The sequence below is a fragment of the Chelonia mydas genome, chromosome 6, assembly GCF_015237465.2.
Source record: "Chelonia mydas isolate rCheMyd1 chromosome 6, rCheMyd1.pri.v2, whole genome shotgun sequence".
NCBI lineage: Eukaryota > Metazoa > Chordata > Testudines > Cheloniidae > Chelonia > Chelonia mydas.
This window is the reverse complement of record NC_051246.2, coordinates 37,756,150-37,764,564: the sequence shown is the minus strand read 5'-3', so window position 1 is coordinate 37,764,564 and position 8,415 is coordinate 37,756,150. Positions and strand designations below refer to the sequence as shown.

At 40.8% G+C, this 8,415-nt stretch overlaps 1 protein-coding gene across 1 annotated transcript in view; it reads left to right on the top strand.

Moving 5' to 3' along the window:
* The first annotated feature begins 5,294 nt into the window (after nt 1-5,294).
* Nucleotides 5,295-8,415, top strand: part of IRAG1 (inositol 1,4,5-triphosphate receptor associated 1) — a 161,096-nt gene continuing 157,975 nt past the window's right edge. Inside the window, exon 1 of the mRNA XM_043550135.1 lies at nt 5,295-5,341. The gene's annotated coding sequence lies outside the window, so the exon portion shown is untranslated. The remainder of the gene's footprint in view (nt 5,342-8,415) is intronic.

The window sequence follows — 8,415 nt, the reverse complement described above, 5'->3', positions numbered from 1 at the left end:
GGTGGTGGGATATAATTGGTTACATAATCATGTTACAATATGTTAGGATTGGTTAGTTAAATTTCAGGAAAATGATTGGTTAAGGTATAGCTAAGCAGAACTCAAGTTTTACTATATAATCTGTAGTCAATGAGGAAGTGAGGGGGCGTGGGTGGGAGGGGGTGGATGTGTGTGGGGGAGATGGGAACAGGGAATGGGGGTAAGGAAATTGGAACAATGTTTGGCTAAGGGCAGGAATGGGAACAGGGACACAGGTGTAAGGCTCTGTGGTGTCAGAGCTGGAAAGGAGGATACTAAGGAAGGAAACTGGAATCATGCTTGCTGGAAGTTCACCCCAATAAACATCGAATTGTTTGCACCTTTGGACTTCGGGTATTGTTGCTCTCTGTTCATGCGAGAAGGACCAGGGAAGTGAGTGGGTGAAGGAATAAGCCCCCTAACATTACTTAATGTATTCAACCATGATTTATCGAACACCATCTCCAGGTGGTTCATGTATGCCAAAGATATTTGCTTGGCCTCAAAGGACTGTGACTTCCAGAGGACTGAAGAGAACTTGAACCATGTTTCAATCTCCATTTCTTGCAATAGTTACCTATGGCAGCCATATCAAAGTACATCAAAAATCATGTCACTGTGCTTCCACCTACACCAGGTTCAGAGCCAACGTGAGCGTAACATCTTCTTGAATGGTCAGTAATTGTCCCATGATCTAAAGACTGTATATGTGGGCCGCTTTAGATCGTACACTCACATACAAATATCATGTCACTAAAGTTGCTCAAAAGATCAAGAACAGAAACTGTTTCTTGAACAAACTGGTAGGGTCACTCTGGGGAATTAATGCACAAATACTGCATGTTTTGGGGCTCCCTCTCTTATTTAGTTGGTGAATCTTGTGCTCTAGTTTAAATTCTCCCCACATTAAACTAGTGGACACACAGCTTAATCATACTAGGAAAATTATCACAGGCACACTGAAGCCAGCAAAACTTGTATGGTTATCAGTCCTACCCAGTATTCCTCCACCTAACATCTAGTTTCGGCAGCCAATAAACTGATCACCAAGGTACAGTGCCACACCAAAAAGCTAAATGCCACACTTGCCACTGTTTAGGGATATACAGGATGCATCTTGCTAGTAACTGTGTAGTAGAAATCCTATCTGGACAGTGCTGCACACCTTGCATGTAACTGATAACTTCAGTCATTCACTGTGGGGAACAGAATGGAAAAGAGCAGAAGCTACTGCTGATAGCAGGAGCTCTCACATCAACAGGCTGGATGGATGGCTACCTGACTTCGGTCTCCTGCACTTCCTTTGGAGCCAGCTTAACAGGTTCACTGTGTGAAGACTGACCAGGCCTGGGGCATCCAGGACAGCCCACTGTGCATCTGTGATGCTTTTTTAGGATGCTGCACATGTGCGGGATGGTTCCTGGTTTTGTGCTCGGCTTCTTGGAGGTCATCTTATGCTCAGTGCTAGTGACTGAGAGGCCAGTGACTGGCTCTAGACTATTTAGCTGTGGTTCTTCCTCTTTTCCCTCCCCCTCCGTAAACCAAGTCTTGCTTGTCTTGCCCACTTGCAGTCTGTATAAATTAGACACTATACAACCCTGATTTATTTCCAGAGTCCCATCCACTCTGTGGACTAAACAAGGCAGGAGTCCTGTAGAAAAAGTAGTGTGTATATGCTTTTCAACTCTGGCAAAACAACATACTGTTCTGTAACTGGATTCTGTGAAATGGCCGAAGCCTTTTAGCTGAATCTTGCCAAAAACGTTTAGGAGCCAGATGCCTGGCATGGAATATTTCAGCCCAAACTGCTAAACTTGGCAAAGTTTTTTATAAGCAATTGAAATAGGGTCTTATCATAGAAACTGTTGGGCAACTATAGGGAGCATTACCTGCTCTGCCTGTAGTTCTTGGAACTCACTTAACACTTTTTTGAATTCAAAATGTTATTTGCTAATGAATCCACAAAATGGCCCTATCTGATAATATTAATTTAAGTGGTGGTATCTCTATATTACACCTGGGGAAAACTGACCAGAGAATTGAATAACTTACCCAAGGCTACAGGGAGGGTGTTTTGATAGGATTTTCCCACAGCATGGGTAATAGCCAGGTACATTGCTTGTTTTATAAATTTGTTTCATACGAAGATGTTAGTAGGATGGTACACCTCGCCCTAATATTTAATAATCCAGGCATGGCTTAAAAAATTAAAAGAATTGTAATTGCTTTGTTTTAAAGATTGATTTTAATTTTGGATTTTTCACTTTACCATGCTTTGACTGTTTAAGCAACAAGACATGGGCCATGTGACAGAGGGAGATTTTCAGAGACACAAAGAAGAATTAGAAGAATGACACCCAACTGTCATTGACTTTCAGTGGGAGTTGGGAGCCTCACTCCCCTTTGGGTCTTTGAAAATCTCCCCTACCATCTTTTATAGAATGTTGATCCCATGCTGTTCACTAATCCCTTACTCAGCCCCTTCTGTGGGCTTGGGTTTAGGATTTGGATTTACTAAGCAATTATATTTTAAAGATGCCTAAGAAATGAATGGCTGTTAAATTATTGATTTAGTTTGTTTTTGCTGCTTTATGACAAAGAAAAGTAGTATATCTTTTCATCATGCTCTAGTTTTAGATAAAAGTTGCAGCACCAGTTTAGTGCTTTTGGGGTGTTTTTGTGTTTTAAATTGCAGCAGCTATCTAAAGATTTTAGAAGAAAAAAATCTCAGCTGTGGAATCTGGTCCCAAAAATAAGTTCTTAGAAGGCTAGTTAGATCATTTTAGATTAATTTACAGTGTCTTCCTTTCTTTCTTTTTTTTTTTTTTTTATTTTCTCCTGGAAAAGTTGAAATGAGACTCCCAGAACTGCCTGCCTAGAAGACTTTTATTAATTTCACTTTCTGCCCTAGAAAGTGAAATTGACACAAGCCCTGGCTCTTAGCCTCTCTTTCTCTCTTCTTCCCCCTCCGCCACTCTCCATTTCTGGGGCCAGAGAGGCAGGGCACTCAGCCTCCCATCTCCCCCTTACCTCTAGCAATGGGAGAGACAGAGAGCCTAGTCCTAGTTGATGTTAGGTGTACTGAATGTCACTTCCACCAGAATCCCCCAGTAGCAGCCAGGAGTACTGCAGCCTTTAGTACAGCATCCCCTCTGTAGCTAATAGAGTGTCTAATGTGGCTGACGTTATGGGTTAGGCTAAGCCCCAGCAGCCCTAGTGACCAGCTGCTCCTGGTAGTTTGTTGTTTAATTTCATTTGTCCCCCTTTGCCTTAAGTTTGAATAATGCTGCCAAGTCTTGGAGTTTTCTAGATATATCTTGCATTTCATTGCCGTGAATATTGTTGGGAAATGTGTGAGCTGGTATAAATCCATTTCAATACCTGTGAAAGTTGTTTAGTTTACCCAGCTGTTAAGATACTAAAGTGGTAAACTGAGAAAGACCAGCCAGAAATAACTTGCTAGTCTTGCCATAAAGTTTTGAACAATTTCAACATCCTAGTACTTAATGTATACCTGTCTCATTTGTTTATGCTCCGTGAATATTCTCTTGTGTAAATAAACTTCTCCAGTGTAAAATAAACTACTAGCCTAGATTTAATGCCAAAGGAAAATTGGTCCCCAGCACATAGGCTAATCAGCTGAGCTACAGGGATTCCAGAGATCAGGATAAGGTTTTCTCTCTGTAGGTTGTCACATGCTATAGGCAGCTGAGGTGTTCTAAGGCTGCTACTCAGCACTCCAATGGCTGCCACAGCTAATATGTGGGTGCCCACACTCTCATACACCCTTTCACATGGGCAATGGTCAGTGGATCTTTGAGGTAGCAGAGCCACCAGTCCTAGCCTCTCCTCAAATCTCACTCTGAACTGCATTAATTCTGATGTGGTCAGTGTCTTTTGTGATGTGGAAAGGTGTCAAGAGATCTGCTCCAAAGAAATACGTAACTTTATCCTCCATTCCAAAGGAAATTTTTGACAATTACATTCATTCTATTTGAATTTACAAAACTATCCTCTATTCACCATCAAACTTTGCCAGTCTCCAGACCCATTTTCTGCTGCCGTAGAGAGCTGTTCAGCCTTTTCCTCCATATTGAGCTACTTACTGCTCTGTTCAGTGAGGTCAAAGGCTGTCATCTGCTTCTGAGAAATGAATTTTAAAGAAGAATTTGGGATGCAGAAGGCTGGATTAAATCCCTCTTGCACCCACTAGTTTGGGCTCATGTACCCAACTAGCAAAACACAAGATTGCTTTTCTTGTTTTAAATGTTTTTCTTCTATTAATTCATGGCACCTTCTTATTTGGTTAGGGGTAAATTGACCAGGATCAACATTTTTCATTTATCATCTTTAGCTGCTGGGTTACTGTCCATCTTCACCCCCCAATTTGCATGTTTCAGAGGGCTAAGCGCATTCAGTTGAATGTCCTTGACATCAACACATGCAGTCCTCTACTATACCTCATATGCTAACTGGAGGAAGGTAGAGCCAAATACTGAATTGACATTTCATAGCTTGTTCTAAGAAAATGTATACCTCCTAGATCAGGATTAGACTACAGGGGTGCTGAGGTACAGAAGCCAAATTTTTTGACTAATGACATTAGGAATTTAGTAAAATATTTTTGAGAAAGTGGACATGATAAAGGACACTAATGCATCAAGGGATTTACTTCCACAGTGAATTAAAGCCTTTTAGCCTTTATTCATGAAAATACACAACATAACAGGATTATTGGTAAAATATTAATGAAATCCACCCTCCTGTGTTGAGTGGTTCAAAGCTAAACAATGTCGCATATCCCAAACAGTAGGGGCAGCTCTAAAGTTCTCATTAAGAAGCTATCATGAAAGGGATAGTTGTAAAAAAATAAAAATAAAGCGCTTCAAATGAGGGATGATTTAGTTAGCATAGAGCCAGACAACTTTATTACTTAATTGTATGCAGCAGTTCCTTGAACATCATTTCTCTGATTAAATTTGGCCCATTGAGTAGGAAGACAAAAAAGAAACTGTTGCTATGTCTAATCATTTTAATTGCCTGGATTTCTTCTGATGAAATGTGGTTGCCAGGTTATTATTGCGTGAGCTATATAAAGGCAATGCAGATGCTATACTCTTGGCTGTGCAATGTATACGGATAACGCTCTTTCCTTGTTCCAGCATTTTTCATGTACTTCTGGATCAAATATACTGTTTGATAATAATAGTTTCTACTATATTTGAAATATAGCATTATTTTTTTCTTTATGTGAACAGAAAAAAATTACTCTGCACATGAAGAATTCATCTTAGATGACAGGAAAGAAGGAAAACCCAGCAAGGTAAGAGGTTGAAAGCGTGAAAACTTATTTTCCCTAACTTGCTGGATTTGTGCTTAGCTAATGTTAAATCTAAATCAACACATTCAAATAATAGAATGAACATACTCTTCTATTAAATCCCCAAATTTTATAGAATATTTGGGGACCCTCTGAGGAACCCATATGAGCAGGGAAATTTAGGCTCCATACTGAAACTTCATTCTCAAACCACATTTGTCTTGCAGAAATTATACAGTCTTCGAACCTTAAGATTTCACATGTCCTGTGAAGGATTTCTTACTCTGCCTGGTAAATTCTATTGAATAAAATTGAATACCTGCAAAAACAGATTCCTTCCTGCAAGACAGGTGGGATTTTAAGGTTCCAGTACTGTAGAATTCATGACAGATAAGATAACACATTTTTTAGGCCTTGGAAGGAAACCCAACAGAATATGGAAAATACATCACAAATTACAAGTCAATAGAACCCTGCAAATCTGTAAAAAGAAAAGGAGTACTTGTGGCACCTTAGAGACTAACAAATTTATTTGAGCATAAGCTTTCGTGAGCTGCAGCTCACTTCATCGGATACATTCAGTGGAAAAATCTGTGGATATCTGCTTTATATCTGCAGATATCTGCACTCGGACCATTTTTGCAGATCAAACGCAGATACAAATTTTGTATCAGTGCAGAACTCTACAGGTCAGCATGTCAAATTAAATTCTGATTTTCCCTTGCTTTTGTTAGATGCAATGGACTCTATTCGTGCATTGGAACATAAGTTTTTGTTGTTTAATCTCATTTAGTTTGATGGAGGAGAAGAGAGAATAAAATGTGTCCTCAACGTGCTCTGAGTTAACTTGCACTTTGGCAAGTTTGGTTTAGGACAGGGATCGGCAACCTTTGGCACGCGGCCTGTCAGGGAAAGCCGCTGGTGGGCCAGGACGATTTGTTTACCTGCAGTGTCCGCAGGTCCCACTGGCCACGGTTTGCCGCTCCAAGCAATGCAGGCTGTGGGAAGTGGTGCGGGCCGGGGCACTTCTTCCCGCAGCCCCCATTGGCCTGGAATGGGGACCCACGGCCAGTGGGAGTTGCAATCAGCTGAACCGCAGATGCTGCAACTAAACAAACCGTCCCAGCCCGCCAGCGGATTTCCCTGACAGGCTGCATGCCAAAGGTTGCCGATCCCTGGTTTAGGGGGTTCCTCATTTGTTTCTGACTCAGTAGTTTGGTTTCCCATAAACCCTCCCCTGGCCTCCCCCCCCATCTTCAAATTTACTTAATTCTGGGAATATTTTTTATTTTTTTTTAAAGGTCATGAATCGTCCATCAATTTATTTCAGTGTTTCAACATACCAAAATGAACAAACTTAATCAGGCAATCAATTTTAAATTCCTTACTCAGGCAAACCTTCCATGACTACACGCTTCTTTAAGGTTATACATTTAAAAGAAGAAATGTCTTGGGTTTTTTAAAAAAACTTTGATGGGCCTTTACTTTGGGACAACTTCTACTTAATTCTTTTGTAATAGCGTATCTCTTTTCTCTGAAGAGTAATTTTCTGTTAATGAACAGAAGAGTGGTCCCCAGACTTCCTTAAATTGGCTCAGAATAACATCTGTCACTACCAGGAGGTTCTGTGTAAAATTAGAATTTCTCAGGACAGATTCAGAACAAGACTGGTTTATACTGTGTCCTTTAAGTATGTGATTACATTCCAGCGCTCATTTTATAGTTAGGGTGAACCCTGCATAGGCTTGTGTGTTGTAAACTTTAGTGAAGTGCACGGAACGTAAACATAACTCTTCACAGTGTTTCTGGGAAAAGGGGTTCGTTTTTCTATTAGTGAATACTTCACAGTTTAATATTAGAGGGTTTGGGATTTTGGTGTGTATCACTGTCAAGGGTAGTTACCTGTAGCAGATTCCCTAAACATATTTATAAAGACTGGGGAAAACCAAGAAAGTCAAGTGGAAAGTGAGTGAGAACCTCAGGATTTGGTACACTGATTGCACAGACAGGATTTAATATGTTAAAAAGCGAGCTGATAAGTTTAGTCCCTGGTAAAGACCCCAAACCTTGCTAGATCTTCCAAGTAATATGCTAAAATGCATATGTCCCTACAGTTCAGTTAATCCATCCCAGAGAGATAGTAGGGGCACAGTGAAGAGCAAAAGGAAGCCTTATAAATTAATACTAACAATCAGGAAAGGCACTTGGTGATATTTAGATTATGGAAATGCTAAAAAAGAGTGCCCCATACTCTAGGACCCCATGATGTAACTTCAGGTATAATATATGATATATCTTTAAGAGCAGTTGTCTGGTGTGTCTCAGCAGAGTGATGAAAGGTAAGCGTTTCTAGCAGGTAGGTTTAAGGTTGTGGAGTGTGGCATACAAAAGTTGTGGTAGTGGATCAGGTGTGCGCCTGTAGGAATAGAAGGCATATACTGTTAGATGGCTTGACTTTTTTCCTTCCTTTTTGAGTTTGGGGTCAGGTATGTTGTGTTACAACCTCTGTCACAGCAAAGTTTTTGTTTGTTGGTATGTGAGTGTTGCATGTCACAACCATATGGAAATCCACACTATCCCAGCTTCTCTCTTCATCCCCAGACTTGGAATGGCAGTCTTGGGCCAATGAACTGCCTGTGGTGTGTCAGACCCAGAAGCTGGCCCAATAGCAAAGCTCAGAGGCCCTCTTGTCAGGGGAGATTACCTGCCTGCCAGTGGAGGTGTTCCCTGCAGCTTTTAGGGGCTGGGACATGGAGGGGGAAAGAGAGGTGGAGATTGTGGTGAAGCAAGTAAGGGAGGGTGTTAGAAGCAACAATGTCCCATACAAGTACTCAAACATAACACAGACACCTACAAATCATGAGACTTCAAACAAAAACCAAATCACTCTTTTTTTTTTTTCCATCAGCCTTTTGATTTTTGAGCCTTTTAGGGGAAGCTCTCGAATGTTAACTTGTATGTGATCATTTGAGCTTCAAAATTAAAACTTAAATGCCCAAACAAAAATGTGAGCTTCACTGCTGGCTGTTTTGGAGGGGACTCCTTACCTTCTTCTAAGCCTTGAGGTGGGGGAGGTG